This window comes from Saimiri boliviensis, chromosome 8 (assembly GCF_048565385.1).
Source record: "Saimiri boliviensis isolate mSaiBol1 chromosome 8, mSaiBol1.pri, whole genome shotgun sequence".
Lineage (NCBI taxonomy): Eukaryota > Metazoa > Chordata > Mammalia > Primates > Cebidae > Saimiri > Saimiri boliviensis.
The window spans coordinates 36,580,531-36,601,897 of NC_133456.1; the positions used below are offsets into that span (position 1 = coordinate 36,580,531).

At 35.9% G+C, this 21,367-nt stretch overlaps 1 protein-coding gene across 16 annotated transcripts in view; it reads left to right on the forward strand.

Annotated features, from left to right (window-relative positions):
• The window catches only part of ZBTB20 (zinc finger and BTB domain containing 20), a 790,532-nt gene that overhangs the window by 446,072 nt on the left and 323,093 nt on the right, over positions 1-21,367 (forward strand). For 4 of the 16 annotated variants that reach the window (XM_074405333.1, XM_074405334.1, XM_074405330.1 and 1 more), the window contains exon 1: positions 1-21,367. This exon is cut by the window's right edge and continues 30,823 nt beyond it. The exons of the other annotated variants lie outside the window; for them this stretch is intronic. The gene's annotated coding sequence lies outside the window, so the exon portion shown is untranslated. 16 annotated transcript variants of the gene reach the window in all.

A 21,367-nucleotide genomic window follows, 5' to 3' on the forward strand; every position in this document is an offset into this window, starting at 1 on the left:
TGTATATATGTGTATATATATACACACATATATACGTATATATATATATAGTTATATATATATACACTATATATATATGTTCAATTTTCCAGTATTTTTCATGTGCCCAACACACAGTCATCTCTTTTTAATAGTTAACCGAATGAATGATATTGTCTGGGCCAGCAGCCCCCAACCATTTTGGCACCAGGGACTGGTTTCATGGAAGACAATGTTTCCATGCACTGGAGGTGTGGGGATGGTTTCAGATGAAACTGTTCTACCTCAGATCATCAGGCATTAGCTTCTCATAAGGAGCACACAGCCTTGATCCCTTGCCTGCACAGTTCACAACAGGGTTTGTGCTCCAATGAGAATCTAATGCTGCTGCTGATCTGATAGGAGGCAGAGCTCTGGCAGTCATGTTTGCTTGCCCACTGTTCATCTCCTCCTATACAGCTAAGTTCCTAGCAGGTACCAGTGCCTGAAGCCCAGGGGTTGGGGACCACTGGTCAAGGCCACATTAGTTTGTTGTAGGTACAATGTTTCTGGTAACAGAAATAAATAATTCAGTTGATTCATCATCAAGACCAAATATATATATACTAAAGACCTACTTTAAATTCATTTTTTAGCAGGTAGTATGATGTTGTGGTTAAGAATTTACATATTTGAAGACTTACCAGCTGATGACTTAAGTGAGCCTCTGTTTCTTCCTGTATAAAAACTTGGGATTATAAAAATCACCTAGTTCAGATGATTAGAGGGAGAATGAGATAATGTCGTAATGCACTTGGCTAGATTTCTAGCATGTAGTAAGTTCTCACTAAATTTTATATATTAGCACATTATATATTTTATAATATGGATAAATATAAGTATTACCTGACAGAGTTGTTATGAAAGTTAATACACATGATTTCAGTGGTACCTAGGACATCTAAAAGTTCAGCATATTGAACATTTGGAAAGACAAGACAAAAAAGATTCATATTCACAATGTTTCTGAAAAAAAATCTAATTGGAAAAAGGGATTATATTTATTAAGAGATAAAAATCAATAATGGCAAACTTAATGTTTATAAAACATTTACCTTCCATTGAGCTCTAACATATATTATCCCATTTAACCCTCACAATAACTACATGAAATTGCTGTTATTATTACTATTTTATACAGAAGGAAACTGAGGCACAGCAAAGTTAAGTACTACTGATTTGTGGCAGTAAACCCTCATATTAGACAAAAGTGCCTGAGTTTTTAACTACTGTGTTATTCAAAGCAGACAGTGTGCAAATGAATGTGTAAGTATTGAGAAGATAAAATGAATGCTGCAAGCTGATCAGTTGGGGAAGAGGATCAGGAGAAGTAAGGAAGATGGGGCCTTTAGGAACCAAAATATTCATCCTGTAACAGAGTCTGGCTTCCTAGGTTTGAATCCTGACTCCTCCACTTACTGACTATGTGATCTTGGGCAAGTTTCTAATCTCTCTGTGCCTCTATTTCCTTACCAATAAAACTGGAGTAATAACTGTATTAGCTGGTAGAGTCATTTTGAAGACTTAGTGAGTTAACACATGTGATTACAATGGCACTAGTACATCTAAGAGTTAAATAGATTTTAGTTGATATTAATATTATTGTTATTATTGGTGACTGAAAAAACTTTGAATTAATTTCTCTCTTACTGAGTTGGCATTTAGAATTTTAAGCAAAGTGAATATGTGAAAGGTATGTATCATTAGAACACTAAAGCATAGTTTTTCTACTTTCAGGCCAAGAACTTTGCTGTAGTCTAATGGGAAAAGAAAATACGCAATTCAGAGTATTCCATTGTATATTTAGGTGAAAGAAATTCAGTAACAGAATATGTTTGGTAGTCTCATATGATTTTTTTCTCTTTATGCCCACCCATTGATATTTTTATTAACCTCCTTAAGAAAACAGTAATGTCAAATAAAATATCATTGTCATTTTACTTCTGGACACATAAAGAAATATTATTTTTAAAGATATATGCACACAAAAACTTTAAAACAGAATGTTGGGACTGCTAACCCTACGGCTCACACTGTCATGTTTGGTCCATTCGACAAACAGAATAGTAATGTGCTTAGTAGCTAAGTATGTAGAAATCCCCCCCAAAAAAAGTACAGTAACCTATCCATGAGAAAAATATGATAATATTCATTGACAGGGCAACTACAAGGAGCAGTTATCCCAAGCTGTGTCTTTCAGGCAATGCTGTCAATTTTTCCACTTTGATTAGTACAGCTGGGCTTGTGATGCAAGGGCAAGAAATTACAGTGTGACTGGAAGATCAGGGCATTGGCTATGCTGTTAGCTATACAGAAAATAAAATTAAAAGTTTAAAATATTATGTGTATGTGTATATATCTGTCAAGGAAAGAGATTATTATGGGCAGCACTTGCCTAGATTTGCTCTCTACTGGTGACCTCAGCAAAAGCAGTTTATAGGATACTTTTTCTTCCGTTTTTTGCAGAGACCCTTTGAAAGCAGAAAGCTATACCAGAACATCCCAGATTTCTGACTTGCATGTGTATGTGTGTGTTTATGTGTGAATATATTTAAACAAATACTACATTTGAAATGTTTTTCAGCATTGTATACTTTGTACCCTATGCCACTTTTATATAAATCAAAAAGCTATTTCTAATATTAGTATTTACTACTTCATGCTAAGAAAATCGGTTACAACTCTGTATCTTTGATTTTTTTACTTCACTCGTTCATTTATTCATCACCCTTCCATACAGACAGGTTAGAGCTTCATTTCACATTTTACAGAATAATTTGAGTTATACTGACTGCCTTTATTTTCTGGTACTCATTCACCATAATTTACACGTGTTTTTACTAAAAGGAAATCTTTGAGGCTACAAGTTAATAATTAAAAATAGAGCAAGGTAACACATGCTCATTCCTCCCCTTGTTTTCTTTTCTTTTTTTCTTTTTTTGGATTTTCAAAATACTCATCTGCAAACTTTATTGCATGTAAGTATAGTACCTCTTTACATATGCACCACAACTATTTTGTATGAGCTCTAAAACAACTAGAATTAAAACTTGTCTAAGGCCCCAAAGCCTGTTCTTCACAAAGGAACCTTTCTTGTTCGATTGTTAGAATGTGTTTTGAATGATGCATAACTAAGTAGAGTAACTAAACAATTGCTTTTGAGCATCTGGAGCTTGCCCATTAAGATTTCTATAGCCCTTTATTTTCCTTTCTGTGGTTTAAGAAGTGATTCACATTCAATATATGAAAGTTCTGGGTTCAGCCCCTTGAGCTTTTGATAGAAGAATCTTCATGAATCTAATAAATAAATAAAACAAATAATGTAAGAGCTGAAGACAGTTGAGCTCATGTGAGTGTATGCACCAAAATATTTTCTTCCTGGAAAGAAAAGGTATCTCCTATACATTTTGGTTTCCTGAATTTAGATCTAGAAATACACCATTGTTTTCTTAGAGTGTGTTTCTTAGGGTGCATATGTGGGAGACTGTAAATAACTGATTCAAAATTTACCTGGAAATTCATACAATAGTATCAATGCTTTTCAGATAGAAAAAGCATTACCTACATATAGGGGATACATTACAAATATATTTCAAGTAAGCAAAAGCGTAGTCACATGCCTTCATAATGCTAAATGTTAGATGTTGCACTGATGAGATATTTTGCCTACAAATAAAAGACCAAAGTGTATAAAACCTCAGGACATGTGGCTGAGTTAGAATTACAATGCAGCTGTCATTTTTGCATTTCCTGGCTTTCATGAATCATTACTAGTGATCCTCTGTCATTTAAATCAGTTGAGAACATGGATTTATCTTAATTTTCACTCTTTGTTTCCCTTTTTTGTGATAACAGTTATGAGATATGATGATGTAAAGTGTTTCTACTTATAATGGCTTCAGCCTTGTCCCTTGGCAGCCTAAATCTTCTGGCTAATTCACTGAACAGTTAAATAGTCGGGGTTATTATTATTATAATAATTATTTTACATTTATATAGCACTTTCCTCCAAGGGGCTCAAGGCATTTTACACACAGTAAATTACCAAATAGGAATTAATCCTCATATCACCCTGTGGGGTGGGTACAGTCACATAAATGAAATTCTACAGAAGTACTGCCTGTGTCACAGGGCTGAGCTCTACCCCAACCCCCAGTGAACCTACCCTGCCTACCTGAAGATAAAGAAGAATGCTGTTGGCATGGCAGGGGAAAGCTGGAAGAAAGATCTTGGGAAAATGGCCCTCTATTCTTACTTTGATGCTTTGAGCTATCTGGAAAATGACACTAATGAGAGCAGCTAAGCATGTCTTGATATGCAATTTACAGATAAGTTTCCCCTATATGGTTTTATTTAATCCTGACACAAGACAAGGTGGGATGTAGTTCTAAAACTTTTGTGTGTATAGAAATCACTTGGGTGCTTGGGCACAGTGGCTCACACCTGTAATCCCAGCCCTTTGGGAGGCCGAGGCATGTGGATCATGAGGTCAGAAGTACAAGACCAGCCTGGCCAAGACGATGAAACCCCACTCTACTAAAAATACAAAAATTAGCCGGGCATGGTGGCACACACCTGTAATTCCAGCTACTCAGGGGCAGAGAATTGTTTAAACCCAGGAGGCAAAGGCAGTGAGCCGAGATCGGCCACTGCACTCCAGCCTGGGCAACAGAGCAAGACTCTGTCTCAAAAAAAAAAAAAAAATTACTAGGGAATGAGTTTAAAATTCAAATTCCAAGACTTTCTAGTTCATGGAGATTCTAATGTAGTAAGTCAAGAAGGGACCATTGAAATCTGAATATTTACCTTGGCTGATTTTAAGCCAGGTGATGCTTACCCACATTTTGTGAAACTTGAGCTGATTAAGGAAAAATTGTTAGTCCCATTCTACATATCAGAAAATGATGACCCAAGCAGGCAACATGTCACAGTATTTGGCAGACCCTAGACTATAAACCAAGTTTTCAAATTCCCAAACTCATACTCTTTTAATTATGTTACAGTGCTTCCAGGAAAGGGAAAGCACAGAAGCCAATACAACAGGATTTAAATGTAAAGGAAAGGAGAGAACAGTTAGATATGCATGTGAGACACTTTACACTAACGCGGGCTGGCGTCTACTGGCCTTCTTGGAACCTCAAGTTGATTTGTGCTGTCTGGATGGAGAAGACCATCATCTTTGGGACAGGGCTGGACTATTCTTGGCAGCTTGTTCCTTGGTTTCAGAGCTACCTTGTTCCCCATAGCCAGAAAGTCAGTCATCTAACTCTAATCCAGCAAGTACCTGATGGATTTGCAATGTTTAATTTTTCATCCTGCCCACAAAATGAGTCTTCTCCTTAATAGATGCTGCCACCAAAATAAAAACTGGATTTTGCCAGGAAACCAAGAAAAGCTGTTTTAATATGCTTCCTGTTTATGTGAGTGGGCCCTTTATGAGATGGGAAGGGTTTTATATTTTTATTTGAAGCATTCTTACTCCATTTCTAAAAGAGAAAAAAACTTTAACAGGAAATGGTTATGAATAATTTAACTATTATTTTTCAATTTAATACTCCATTTGAGGTAATTTCATTCATTTTTTTTCTTGAATTAAGTTTTACTCAGTTTTCTTCAAAAACGGGGACAAGGCATTATAGGAAAAACTGCAGACAGACATTCTGCATCCAAAGTTTTTATTCTGTTCTGAACTTCTTACTCAGAAGTGTGAGAATTCCATGGTGGAGTTTAGAGGTGCTTGTGGGATTTATTTGGGGTTTCCAGAAACCAGAAAAACAGACACGTGGTGTTACTGGTGGTAAAAATTCCCACACTCTGCGTAAACTCACCACACTTTTCAGTAGGTACTACTGTAAATTGTATTGAGAGACTTTCCATGCCCTTCCTTTTCTTAAATGCATGTACTCCTTAGGTATGGATAGTAATTACTGCTGTTTTAGTGAACATTTTGTGAGTCTCTCTAAGATGCCTTTTCATTCTTGGAAATTATCTTCTGCCTCTGAATTTTTCATCTTTTTTAAACACTCTGGTTATTCCCAGTTACTGAACAGACAGATCTTATTTAAAAGGGTTTAATAACCTTGTAACAATGAAGTAAACAAAGGGCATTTATTTATTGGCAGGAAAGGGGGAGCAACAACAATAAGAGAGATACATTTGGAAACTATAATTGCTTTGATATCCTTGTAAAAGCACATTTTATATCTTTCTCAGCATTGGCCTTTTAGGACTATCAGTTTTGAGCCTTTCATTATTTTATACCTAGGCTAGATCAAGATTTTGCCAGAAGCTTAAACTATTTGGGGGATCCTCTTGGAGATAAAGAATACAAAATTATGATTACAAAGTTAAGTACAGGATCTTGGAAGGGCAGCCGTGCGAGTGAAGATCCCTGAAGTTTAAGCTCCACTAAATATGCAGTAAATCTGCCTCTGCAGATCCCCATTTTGGGCTTTACAAAAGCACTTTTAACAAATATTACTGTTTCATATAACAAGAAGATTATTTACAGATAATACCCTACTTTAAATGTCTAGTCTTTAGGTTAAAAATTATAAAACACGGTAAAAATAATGCACACCTACTTAGAAACAATGTAACTAACTGATTCCATGTAGTGTTCCTCTCCATTTATTCAGGCTAACCCTAACATAATGCAGGTCAACAAATACCATTAGAGCAGACATCTCTGCATGTAGCCTGGTATTTCAAGCAATACTTGAGACAATAAACTCCAGGGCAGCAAAAAATGTCAACAGTTCCTTCAGGTTCTTTGTAATGGGATTATAGCTGTATAATGAAACTAATATCGGAGACTAGAGTAGGCTGCATTTGACCCATTGTCTCTTTTCTCTTTGTTGGAAAGATGTAAGACACATCTTTGTGTGCCCCACAGCATTTTGCTTCTGCCACCCATTTTTACACTTAATTATACTGTTTCTTATTGTTCTTCCATTATTTTAAGAGGGTTTATGTTTTCCTCTAGAACAAGATAGTAAGCTTTTTGAGAACAGGAATTAGATTTATTTCCCCAAATATTTTACAGTACCAGAACATTGCTGCTTTCTACCTTTTATTTTTCTCCTTTTTAAAAGCTTGTCCCTGTACCTTGTTCTATAAATAAACATTAGTGGTGGTGGGTAGGAGGTACTTGCCAGTTTTTAATTGAACTTCTGTGAAAACCTAAAACTATCTCTACCCTCTCTATCTCCATCTCTCTGATCCTAGAACTTCCCTTAGGGTAGAAAAAGGCAAGTATTTTGAAGCTAAACCTAGAAATTTAAATGGAGAAAAAGAAGGGCAACTCAGAAATTACTGAGTTTTCATTCTTTTTGTGGCTATGCCAGTTATTCACCTCTTATTTCCTCCTCAGTAAGATGTGCTTCCCTATTATAAGCTCAGGAAGCAACTTTTTGGGGTTCTGAGTGTAAAGAAATTAAGCCAACTTTTCTGAGGCCCTCAATACAGTTTAATGCTTGCTACCACTAACCAAAGTAAAAGTCAAATGCAAGAGGGTAATTTCAGAGATGAGTAAACCTGTACAACTTCACATTGGAGTATCCAAATGCTCTCTTGAATGTCAATTTCAGGCATCCTCTTTCATTAGAAAAATATGTGTTGTCTTTGACAGGGAAACCCTTAAATAAATAAAGTGTCATATATTTGAATTTTAGCCATATTCATAATTATTTTCGCACATTTTTCTCAGAAAAATTTTCTTGATTTTCAAACTTCCTGTATGTTTGTTCTTCCTTTCATATATCATTGACAATCTTTAACAGTAGAGAGGTGCTCGGTTAAATGTTTGCCGAATAATTATGGCTTATTTAGAAAATAAATTTTACTCTACCTTAGGGCTATGTTATGCTAAAAAATGACTCTTGAAACTTTTAGCTTTAGCCTGATTTGTCTTCAGAAACGAGTTGTATTAGAAGTGTGGTGCTATGTTCTGCACAAATGAATGTTTGTGATACATATGGAAAATGCTATGCACAGAAAAAAAATCAGTCCTAGGAAAAAATGACTTTAACTTTGAATAACTCATTTCGGCTAGTTTTTTTTTCTTTTTAATATGTTCACTGCTTTTATAAACCATTAGAATGTCTCCATAACAGGATAATGTTCCATAGTCCATGACTTCATATTTTTAAACCCCCTTGAATTCAAAAGGAATATTAGTATGGTTGGTTCAATAATCTAAAATTATTGGTTATAATAATGGGCATAATGAGTTTTCAAACAACTACCTGTTTTACCAGTTCTTTCCTTATCATTGTATCCAGATTTGTCAGGTTATATATACTTGAAGTAGTTTCCTCTAAGATGTCTTCTTTAACTGTTAGACCATCCCATAGGCTGAGTGTCTTGAGTGTTAATGTGGCCAGTGGTTTAAGGCCAGTGGCTCTCAGATGTTAGTTTAGAATAGAGTTTCTCAAAAGCAGCACTATGATACTTTAGAGCAGATAATTCTTTGCTGGGATGAAGGGTAGATGGCTATTATGTGCACTGTGGGATGTTTAGTGGTATTTCTGACCTCTACCCACTGGATCACACCTCAATTGGGATCATAAAATTTGTCACCAGACAATGCCAGTTCTCCCCTGGTGGGGAAGGGGATGGCAAAATTGCCGCCCAGTTAAGAACCACTGAATTGGTAGTATACATTACTGGAGTGAACCACAACTAGTTTTGTTGTTGTTTTTCACTTGTTTGCTTTTGTTGATGTTGTTTATAATGAAATATAGAATAATCTGATCCCATCTGAAAGAAGTTGGTAGTTCTAAACTGAGAATTTCTTCCGTAGAACTATGATGTGTGTAAACGATGAATCACATAGACAGGCTTCAGAGCTTTGTTTAATGACTTACGTGTTAAAGAAAGGGTTCTAAGATTCTGCATAGATGTATATTTTATACTTTTTATTTATTGATTGAGCTCGTTATTACTATGGTGATCTTTCTGAAAGGCAAACTAAGCTGGCACACTGCTATTGACTTAACAATTAAATTCCCCTTTCAACATTTACCTGCCTCAAATAGTTTAATTGTTGATATTTTACCCGTAGTAACACCTAGCTAAAGAGAGACCTAGTGAAAATTAAAATCAGCAGGTAAATTCATCTTGGCTTTGGGGCAGGAAGATGGCAGTTACACGAACAGGGCTTTATTCCACTGATTTTAGGGGATGAGAACTGGAAATGAAAATTGGAGCTTACTTGTCAAATAAAGGGACCAAAGCTCTGTTTAATTTAATTAACCTGATTTCAGCTGCTTCAAAGACCCAGAAAGGCAACTTATTATTGACCCTATGAAACCCACTAATCCTCATAGTAACCATAGGAGCTACATACTATCATTGTGCTGTTCTCACTGAAGATAAAACTGAGGTACTGAGAAGCACCTTGCCCAAAGTCATACAGTCTCTAAGAGACAGAAGCAAGTTCCAAGTCAGGCACTACTCCACCATCATCTTTTAAGGTCCTTTAAAATATGCAAGAATTTAAAAGGAAACTGATAAGCTGGATTTTAAGCATCTATGAACAGGATACTTATCCAAAAGAATAAATGAAGAAAATAATACACTCTTTATATTTAAAGAAGAATAATAGTCTGAAAGAAAGGGTTACATATTTAATAATTAACTATGTTATGATCATAGTACACAATTTAAAAAATATGTAACAGAATTTTCATGGAATTTCTCAGATATGTCGACAGGGTACCACAGCATTTTATAATCATCATTTCCATTTGAGGGTTGAGATAATATTATTCTGCTCAGGAACATATGGGCCTGTAACAGACGATTTCCACTCTCCATTAACTATCAGATAATGCTACCTCTCGTTAATACTTTTTACCCTGAAAACACAAGAACTTAGATAATAAATAAATCAGACTTTATTATTTTCTTTTCAAAATGTATGCATTTCTTAGCACTCATACCATATCCACTACAAAATTCCTATATCTGGAGTATAGTCGTTGATAGAGTGTCTTGATGTTTATAATTTTCTAAGCATCAATATCAGATAATAGGTAAATGTCTTTATTTATTAGCTTATAACCTGATAATATCCACTAAATCATTTGTGTCAATTTTTTTGTTTATCCACAATTTAAAAATATAAAGCCAAAATGATGTTTTACCGAATTTTCTAACTTGTTGGCTGGAGGTTAGGCTGCTATAAATCTATAGCATGAGAGGGATAGAAGAGTGTGCAGTTTAGAAAATATAGTATGGACCCATTTCTTTCAAAATGTGTTTAATCATTGCAGCCTGCAATCAGATCACATTGCGGTTCATATCAAAATAAGTTGATTTAATTGATTGACTTTTTTTTTTTTTTTTTTTTTGGGACGGAGTTTCACTCTTGTTACCCAGGCTGGAGTGCAATGGCATGATCTTGGCTCACCGCAACCTCCGCCTCCTGGGTTCAGGCAGTTCTCCTGCCTCAGCCTCCTGAGTAGCTGGGATTACAGGCATGCGCCACCATGCCCAGCTAATTTTTTGTATGTTTAGTAGAGGCGGGGTTTCACCATGTTGACCAGGATGGTCTCAATCTCTTGACCTCGTGATCCACCTGCCTTGGCCTCCCAAAGTGCTGGGATTACAGGCTTGAGCCACCGCACCCGGCCCCTGATTGACTATTTTTAAGTCTAATGAAACTTGTGTTTCTAGAAGTAATAAAATTGTGTATATAGACTCATTTTTTTAAGTTATTTTGTTTACAGTTGTGCCCTGTTTATCATGAACCTAGCAATTTACATTTTATTCCATTTATGTGTAGTGTTCCATTATTGGAACCCTAAGCATGCAGGAGTTATTTATATCCTGATACTTAAGGTCATCACCAAGGTCTGATTGCAAAAATTTAAAAAAAACTTACAACCTCATGTATAAATGGGTTAAGGGGCACAATTTCAGTATAGAAAGGAAAGTTTGATACAGCTTTTAAAAAGTAGAGAACTTTTTATTTTACCCTTTTACACATATCATATGTAATCTAGAATATCACCAAAGGTTTTATTGCCTTCTGTTTTTAAAATAATCTTGTCAGCCCATATCTGTTTTTAGTATTTGCATCTCACAGGAAAGGGTAATGATAGTATGATTCTTTGCAAAGCATTGTTCTGTGGAATTTCTACCCATAGAAATGAGACACCACGTTCTCTGTATCTGTCCTGTCTCTAAAGGGTACCTCATGGACAGTTTTATAAAAGAAAGTGAACAGTTTACTACATAGTCCAGGTACTCTAAAACCTCTTTTAACATACCTTCTGGTTATTTGCAAATGAAGAGAACAATGCTTCCTCTCTTATTTAAGAAGTCTTCAGTAATTTACCAATCCCTAGCATGTGCAAAACCACAAGACTACAGGATAACTGTTCATAGATTCTGAATTTGGAGTTTCCGATAACTGACCCATGATTTCCAAATTAAAAAAAGAGGGGTTTTGAAGTCTATCACCACTTATCAGAAGTTTTTATTAGCAAAGAAAGATCACACTTCTTTCTGTCTGCATACAAAAAGAAATACCTAATCTTCTTTGTTGCCAGGTGAATTAACTGTATTCAGAAGAAATAGGCAAACTTGTAGAAGAAAGTCTAACAGATATTTTAGAATTCTTTCATGATATGATAGAAATATTATGGTTTATCTAAGGCAAACCACTGTTAACTTGTAAAATTTCTACTGAGGCAAGGAAATAAAATCATTTCTTTCTTTCTTTTTTTTTTTTTTTTTTGACACGGAGTTTCGCTCTTGTTGCTCAGGCTGGAGTGCAATGGTGTGATCTAGGCTTACCACAACCTCTACCTCCCAGGTTCAAGTGATTCTCCTACCTCAGGCTCCCAAGTAGCTGGGATTACAGGCATGTGCCACCATGCCCCGCTAATTTTTTTGTGTTTTTAGTAGAGACCGGGTTTCTCCATTTTTGGTCAAGCTGGTCTGGAACTCCCACCTCAGGTGATCTGCCCGCCTCGGCCTCCCAAAGTGCTGGGATTACTGGTGTGAGCCACCTTGCCTGGCCTAAAATCATTTCTTGATTGTATAAAGTATATTGTGACACTGGTGCTGTTGGATTTCTACTCTAGATAGCACTACTACCACTGCTAATAACTATACAGGCTCTTGGCTCCTCACAGAGAAATAGACAAAGGGAAAAGGGAAATAAACAAACAAACAAAAAAAGGATGAGAAGGGAGATGGTATTAGAGACTTGGATGTACAGCTATGATAGATAACCCCCAGTGAAAATCAGAGAATGCAAGGGACAAAGGAAGCATGGGGTCCATTTAGGATAGTGACAATAGCTAAAGGATTACATTTGATCTTATCAGACTGGCACAGCTGGAGGAGGCACTCAATAAAACTTTGTCCAATAAATAAACAAAGGTAAACACCCAAAGCTGCAATATTGCTAGCTTATAAACTCAGAAAGTGGGAAACATTAGACCTATTAGGAAGCTTCCATAGCAGCCAGTCACTAAGAAATGTCAGTGTGATGTCTCTTAAGTAATATTTATTAACAAGCATGTTGATTTGATTTTTCTCAGGTTCAATGAAATTTATAATATCACAAAATAATTTGCTCTCTACTAATGCAGATTATTTTAATCTACTTTAAATTCTTTAATAACTGTCCTGTGTAACATACCCCGAGTTTTTTTATAGGAACATGGCATTCTAAGTACAGATAGTTTTGCATAACTGCAGAGGGTTTGATACAAGGGAAGTATAAACTTTATTTTCATTACTTTACTTAATGAGTGCCAAGATTTTGAAGGCCTTTTTGCCTGAAAGAGCCCATGGCTTTCCAGTTTCTTTCCTAGGTAAGACTTACAACTAAACCTTTCATATATAGTGATGCATCATTTGATAATGGTGATACAATCTGAGAAATGCATCCTTAGGCAATTTCATCATTGTGAAAACATTATGCATAGAGTGTGCTTAGACAAACCTAGACGATATATCCTACTAACACATAGGCTACATGGTGTAATTTATTGCTCCTAGGCTATAAACCTTATAAACAAGTACAGTATGTTACTGTACTGAATACTGTAGGCAATTGTAACAAAGTGGATGGTAAGTATTTTTATATGTAAACATATCTAGGCATAGAAAAGGTACAGCAAAAATACAGTGTTATAATCTTCTGGGACCACCATGGTATATGTGGTTCATTGTTGACAATGAACATGGCAAATGACTGTATTTGAATATTTTGTTTGTCTATAGTTAACACTGCAACCTTTCTGTACACCTAGACAAATATTATGTTCCATCAGTTTACCTCAGGCATCCCCAAACTACGGCCTGCGAGCCACAGCGGCCCCCTGAGGCCATTTATCCGGCCCCCCGCCGTACTTTAGGAAGGGGCACCTCTTTCATTGGTGGTCAGTGAGAGGAGCACAGTATGTGGCGGCCCTCCAACAGTCTGAGGGACAGTGAACTGGCCCCCTGTGTAAAAAGTTTGGGGACGCCTGGTTTACCTTTTCCTTGCTCAGAAAAATTTCATTCCATCAACATTTTTGGATAATTTAGTTTATATTCCTTGTTCCAGATTATTCATTGAGCAAAAATTAATTGAGCTTCTGCTATATATATGCAAGACCCTGGACTGAGCAAGTCATTTTTACAGATGTTAAGCAAGTTTAGTCCTATTGCCAGTTCCCAGGGAACCCTAACTTGTTTTGTAGTACTGCCCATTTACCTTTAACTTTCTCTAAGCCTGTTTTTGTTTTCTTTTCTTTGTGATATTTCATAAAACCCTTGAGTAGCCCAGTTTTCTCACTTTCATCCTACACTGTATATATAAAGCAGCTACTCAGTGGCTTGCAGATGCAAAATTACCACAGTAGATATAAGCCTAAACTAGTACGCGTGTGTGTGTGTGTGTGTGTGTGTGTGTGTGTGTGTGTGTGTGTTGGGGAGATGGCTGAATAATACACGTATGAGACCTGTTCCCTACAGATGAAATTCAAGTAGTGCTTCAAGAATTGCACACAAAAATACTTCCATTTTTTTCTGATGCCATCCTTTGGTTAGTTTTATTATAATGACTGGCTTCATAGTGACAGGTTGATACAGTACTACTTTTGTTTCTAAACTCCAATATTGTTTAATCCCATTCTCCTTGAGCCAGTTATATTTATAGGCTCTTAGTTCCTTGGTTACCAGCATTAATCCTAATGTTCTGTCTAAAGTATAGTAGTGGTTTTCTTATACTCCAGTTCACTACAGTGTTTGTGTGGTAGTTGCCATAAGTAATGATTTTGCTTTGCTCCTTACTAGGGAAGTCATAAGCTTGACAGTGGTTCAGAATCTCAGGTTTTGCAAGGGGTTGTGAGAGATTACATGTAGCCTCAGGGAAGTCCTAAAAAGCTCAGAATAATTGTCTAGATACAAGATCATGAGTCTCATGAACATTTATTTTAGATTTAGAAGGAACTCTGAAATCACTAAATTACTATTAAATGTCGGAATAAACCACTTGGTTTTACTGGAGGAAAATGGCATCTATTTAAGAAGCAAAATCCTAATATCAAAGATAAAGTTAATGTAGAATGGCACATGCAAGAGCTGAATCCATGAAACTGGTGGAAATAATTTTGGCCTCTGTAGAATTTGTTTTATATAGTAGTTCTTTCCTTTCTCAAATTTACATTATAGGCAAGTTTTTATTTATTCACATGAGTAGACAAACTCATGAAATGGTCTCAAGCAGCAAATGATTTTGGAAGCCAGGCAGAGTAAACTAATCTTTGGTTTATAAATGTGCTGTGATGCTAAAGAATGGCTGCATTAACAATCAACTTTAATAAGGAATCAGGGATTTGAGGATAAGAAGCCAAAATGGGTGAAGGAGAACAACAGTGCTAAAAGCAAATGACATGTTTGAAAAGTAAACTTCTTCATTGGAAGGAAGATTATGCAAAATCCAGCTTGAAAATAATGAATGAGAAATCCAACTTGATATGTTTAACAGGGGTGGTTGATAGAGGTCTTGAATTGCCTGTGACAAGGCTATTACTTAATGTGGGGAGAATGGGATTCACATCCCCAAAAATCACATCTTTCAATTTTTATTTATGCCCAGCAAAGACAGCAAGAAGGTATGTTTTTCTCCCTCATTACCAAAGCTTTTTTTCTTTCTTACTCTTTTTTTTGTGTGCACAGACTATGAATCAGTTAACTAGGCAGGGTCATTTTCGTGAGTTTTCCTAATGCCAAGAGACACCAAATGTTGAGGTAGATCAAAAGGACAAAGAATTACAGAGACACTGAGCCACTTTTCTTAGGACCCTGAGTACAATGTGAACAGTCTACTTAGCTCCAGGCCCCAAACCAAGTATTCTGCAGCAGACCCAGTCTGGATTTCTTGGGAAGTGCTCCCTGTTGCTTTTCATAGTTTAGATAATCCACATGAACAATCCTGATTAAATCAGTTGCCCCTAGGCAATGGGGAAAAGCATAAATGGCTTTTAGGAGAGAAAGGTCCAAAAGCTTCTCTCTCTCTCACTTGCTCTCTCTCCCCGCTTCCCGCCCCATCTATTTATCTAGTTCCTTGTGTTTTCAGTTATTCATTTTCTTCTCCAAAATTATCTCCATCCAATGCAATTAGGTAAGAAGAGGGTACTATTGAAAAAAATGCTGATCTCTATTCATTAAATGATTCAGGTTTTAATTTTGAATTACATGACCTGTCTTGTTGTGCTGATTATGAACAGTTTTTGAAAGGCTGTTATCCAGGGGGTGGTTATCCAGCAATATTATGGAAGGTCACTAGGCATTTGTTTTTTATGTTTGATTCTTTTTTAACCAGGCAATTACTCTATCATTTAATAATCCTTACCTCAAAGTTGAAAGCTCCTAAGATTTAAAGGGGAAAAAAAAAATCCCTAAAAATAAAAGTTAGGCTAGGCTAGGCCAGGGTGGGAAATTCCATTGTGGCTAGAAGCCCATGGCAGGTAGAGTGGAATTTAATGAAGGAAACTGCTGTGTTTTTGTGTCTTTCTGTATGTTTTTCCTTTAAAACCAAGAGCTGGGCAGGCATCCCATTCGACCTGACGTGACCCAAGCAAATTGCTTCTTATATAAAAACAACTGCAGACTTTGAGAATGTGAAAATGCACTGTATCCTTCTCCAACCGAGGGAAACGAAAGCCTGAGAAACAGGACGGCCCTGTCAATACTCGTTGAGCAGAACTATCACTCAAACCTGATAAAGGGAGATTAGAACAGGCTCCCTAATGCCAGAGGGATTCATTATAAGTTGGACTTCTTTATTTATTTTTTAGTTCTTAAACAAGCACTAGTGGTCATTAGAAAATGTATTTGTTAAAGGCAGGTTTTCCTACAGGAAACAATAATATGCACAGTTTTATAAAATCTTTTCATGGAACTAGAAATAAATTTTTTAAATAGTAATATTAAATAAGAAAGGACAAAGAGAATCATTTCCCTTTTCTACCACAGCCTTGGACAAGCAAAGGAGAAGAGATTCAGGGTGTGTCCACTGATATTGCATTCAGATGTGTTTTCTTGGCTTGTGTACTGACAGATTTATTTAAAAAACAAAGTTTTTAAAATGCATTGTGTGCTAGTGAAGTCACTTCATAAATCTTCTCCTTTATGAATTATTTTGATCACAAGGCTCGTTGTTTAAATCACTGAAGGACTATTCTCCCTAAAAGAAAAATGCCTTCATTTTCAAACTGCCAGTTCAAAAGCCAGTAACTTCCCCTGAACAGCATGCAGGGATCCAGAGGGCAAAGAACAAGGGACCACATGAGTTCTGACTCCAACACAAGGCATAATCCAGTTTAGATTTGCCGTGGTTCACAGAAGAGACATGTTTTAAAAATTTGGACCCAGAGTTCATACTTTTCTAATAGATTACTTAGTTTGAAATGGTGATTCTGCTTCAGGAAGAGAACAAACAGGGGAACACAGCCTTTGATGCAGCTCGTCTGTCAGAGGGCGGAAAGTTGGAATTAGAATATTCTTCAAGCTGTTGCTGAATAATGAAGGGTAGGGCTTCCTAGTTGGGCAGTTACCACAGCCCCCCCTGGGAGTTCAGAGAACAAATATTACCTAATGTGTACAAAGACTTTAAAAGTTAAGTTGATTACAAGCTGAGTGAGGAAGGTTAGATAAGGCAGTGAGAACTGAGTTCCACCAGAGGGACCTGATCTTCAGGAGCACTGCCAGGAGCCACAGGGCTTCATTCACCCCTCCAGAGTTAACGGATTGGGTACCAACAGGAAGTTAGTCAGGTTCTGGAAGTGAATGGTCTGTGTGAAATTACTACAAAGAAGAAAGAAAAGCAAAACAAGTTATTGGAATCTATGCATACATAGAGGTTGATGAAATAACTTGGATGAAGTTTGTGACTGTGAGATGGGTCAAAATCTCCCTAACCAAAATGTAATGTGCTTGTATGCAGAAGACCTTGTGTTCCCCCTCATTTGTTTTTAGCACAGCACCTAGAATGTTGCTAAGACATAAAAGCAGATAATTAATACTCATCTATTACATTAATTTGCCAGGGTAATTGGTCAGATGAAAGGGAAGGTGGTCCCAGATTAAACATGGGAAGAGATGAATGTCTAAAAGAGATGAGTTTGAAACAGAGTTCTAAAGGACAAGAGTGATGGACAGAAGTGGACAGGCTGTCTCAGGTTCACTGATTCCAGAGATGCTTCTTGGCTATTATTCACTGCTTCAATTGCTATTCTCCATTTTATGGTTGCTCCTTGAAATGAGCAAGAAAGGCATGGAGATAACAGAGAGCAAGATTACATGACAGAGAAAGCAAGTTGTTAATATGGAAGATGGAAAAAAACATTAATAGGTGACGTATATTCTTAGAACCAATGATGACTGCTGTGGATGAGTTTGATCTCAATTCTGAGCAGGTAGTTAAAGGGAATGGTTGGAATTTAACTCTGGAGTCTGATGGCCCAGGATACTTTGTAGTTTTGTGATCTACAAAATAAAATTATGATACTATCGATTTTTCAAAAATTGTTGTGAAAATTGTATAAGTTTATATATATGAACTACTTAGCAAATGCCTATCTTAGAATAAGACTTAAAAAATGATGAAGATAAAAGTTATCCATTTTCCCTACACAACTATACCACATGTTCAACTTCTCTGTCATAATTAGAAATATCACATAACACTAATCTCCCAAGCAAGTTCCTTAAGGTAATTTTCATTTATAGCTCTGTTTCATTTTACTCACATAGATTATTCAGGTCAATTTAATTATAGAAATATTCATTGGCCATATTTAGTGAGTGAGTGGAATATATAGCACTTTCCTAGGCACAATGAATGATTTTTTTAAAGGTTAAAAAATAGTCTTTTCTCACTTTAAAAAATACAGACTGTTGAGAGAGGAAGCCCGACAGATACTTTGATTCTAATGCAGTTTTCCATATCAGTTTAAGTACTATCTAACATAAAACCACAATTTTGGTAGTTCTGATTTTGGTAATAGAGGAGTAACTTGTACTGGTTCAGGACAAATATTTCCACAGGTAACAGTTCCAAACCATGGTTAAGCATTAAAAAGAAAACTAAACTCCAATTAAAAACTTAAAAAAAAAAAAACCCACAATTATTTGAAGGCACTGGAGAGTGACCAAAAGCAGTCGGAATCTGGAGTGAACTGTGCTGGGTGAAATCCACATTTCTTACAGCTTCCAAGGAATTTCCAAGTCTGTATGGTATAGAGAAGTTAGAATTCTTACTGGTTTGTGATGTTAGAGAATGGAGCTGGCATTGGCAGAGTGGCTGGAATTGAGGAAGGAAGTGTTAGAAAGGATGGAGCCATCGAGGGAGGGCTCCCATAAATCTACATATAAGTTATCCTAACATTTTGGTTGACATAACCCATACATGGATGTGGAAGCCTGATAAGTGCCTGGAGAAAAGGAACAACTAGAAAGCTAAAAGAGCTGAACATATAGGTTAGATGAAGGGAAGACAAAGGTAGGAGTTTGAGTTTTACTCAAACTAGTTAGAAGGATTTGGTTAATGTCTCAGGCTTTATGAATCCCAGAAGGATCAAACCTTAGAAACATAGATGATGGCCCAAACCAAAGAAATTAATTCTAGAAAGAGAGACAAAACTGAAGCATTGAAAGTTTCTATCAAATCATAAAACCAGTCCTCTTCAAATCAAAGTGGCCAACCAGTAATTTAATTAACTCCTAGAATAAAGCTACATTGCATTAGAGAAAGATAACCAAACCCAGAGTTTGTACAGCATATTATAAACAATGTTCAACTATAATTCAAAAATTTTACTGGTGATGAATACAGAAAAATGTGACAAGTAATTTTTTTAAAAGTCCATAGAAATAGATCCCTCAATGATTCAGGAGCTATAGACAAGGACTATAAAGCAGAAATTATAAATATATTAGACAAGGACTTTAAAGCAGAAATTATAAATATATTCAAGATTTTTAAAATGTGTATAGTTTCAGGCCTGGCACAGTAGCTTATGCTTTTAATTCCAGCACTTTGGGAGGCCAAGGAAGACAGGTCACTTGAGGTCAGGAGTTCAAAACATGCCTGGCCAACATGGCAAAACCCCATCTCTACCAAAAATACAAAAATTAGTCAGGTGTGGTGGCATATGCTTGTGATCCCAGCTACCTGGGAGGCTGAGGTATGAGAATCGCTTGAAGCCAGGAGGTGGAGGTTGTAGTGAGTTGAGATCGCTCCATTGCATTCCAGCCTGGACAATAAAGCGAGACCCTGTCCCTTAAAAAAAAAAAAAGTCATAATGAGGGAATAGATGAGAAAATAAGCAGATAAATGAAAATTATTTAAAAGAAGTAAAAAGTTAAGGTATAATATCTGAAATTGTTTTAAAGAATCATTGAAGTGGCTTAACAACAGACTGTAGATCACAGAGAAAGTGTCAGTAAACTTGAGTACAGATCAATAGAAATTATTAATACAAAGAACATAGAGAAAAAGGATTCAAAAATTTGCAGTATGATCTGTACAACAGAATCAACCCGTCTACTATACTTTGCATGTCTCAGAAGAAGAAAAAAAGAAATGAAATTACTAAAAAGAACCAAAGGTTAAAGTACAGAATCTGAAATAAAAAATGATTTGTTGGAGAATCGTAACAGCAGATTGTGGGTGGCAGATGAGAAAATGGGACAGAAATGATATTTGAGGAAATCATAACTGAAAATGTCCAGAATTTGCTGAGAAAAACATAAAAATATGCAAGGAAAATCACATGCAGGCACTGTATTCAAACTTCTGCACACCAAAGATACAAAGAAAAATCGCAAAGGCAGCCACAAGGGTAGAAACAATAGATCACCTATAGGGGAACAATTAAATATCAACTGATTCCTCGTACTAAATGTAATGCTATTTCTTAATGATTGAAAAGAAAAACAACTGCGTAACCAGAATTCTATATAGAGTAAAATGATCTTGCAATAATGAAGAAATAAAGAATTTTCTGTTGTCAGTAGAACTCCTATAAGAAATGTGAAAGGCAGTGAGTGCTTCAGGGTGAAGGGAAATGACACGATGAACCAAGATAGAAACATGGTTCTACCGAAAATTTTCACTAAAAATTTTAAAGTATGTATTTACACATAAAAGAATATCCTTTTATTTTTTAAATTTCTTTAAAAGAAAAACTGAGTAATGCATAAATTATATTTTCTCATGAGTCTATAGTATTTGCAGATATAAATATGTAAAAATACTACGAAGTACTGGGTAGCAGTAAATGAAATTGTACTTATAAGATTCTCACATTTGCATAAAGTGGTAAAATATTAACTCTATATAACAGTGGTAATTAAAGAGGCATATTATAATCCTTAGAACAACTTCCAAAAAAAACTCACAAAAAGATACAGCTAAAAACCCAGTTGTGCATTTGAATGGGAGAATGATCGATCAATTTAACCTATTAAAAAAGGAAAGGAAAGCACAGCAACCACAATAACAAAAATCCAAAGGAAAAAATAGAAAGCACATAATCAAATAAATGGTAGACTTAAACTTAATTGTACCGATAATTCCATTCACTGTAAATGGTCTAAATACTACAGTTAAAAGACAGAGAGTATTAGAGTGAATAAAAAGGCAAGACTCAACTATATGCTGTCTGTCAGAAATACACTTTAAATATAATAACATGGATATCTTGAAAGTGAAAAGACAGAAAAATATATACAATGCAAACAATAAGCATGAGAAAGCTAGATTGGCTGTATTAATATTACATAGAGTAGACTTCATGCCAAGGTACTATTAAAGAGGGATATTTCCTAATCATAT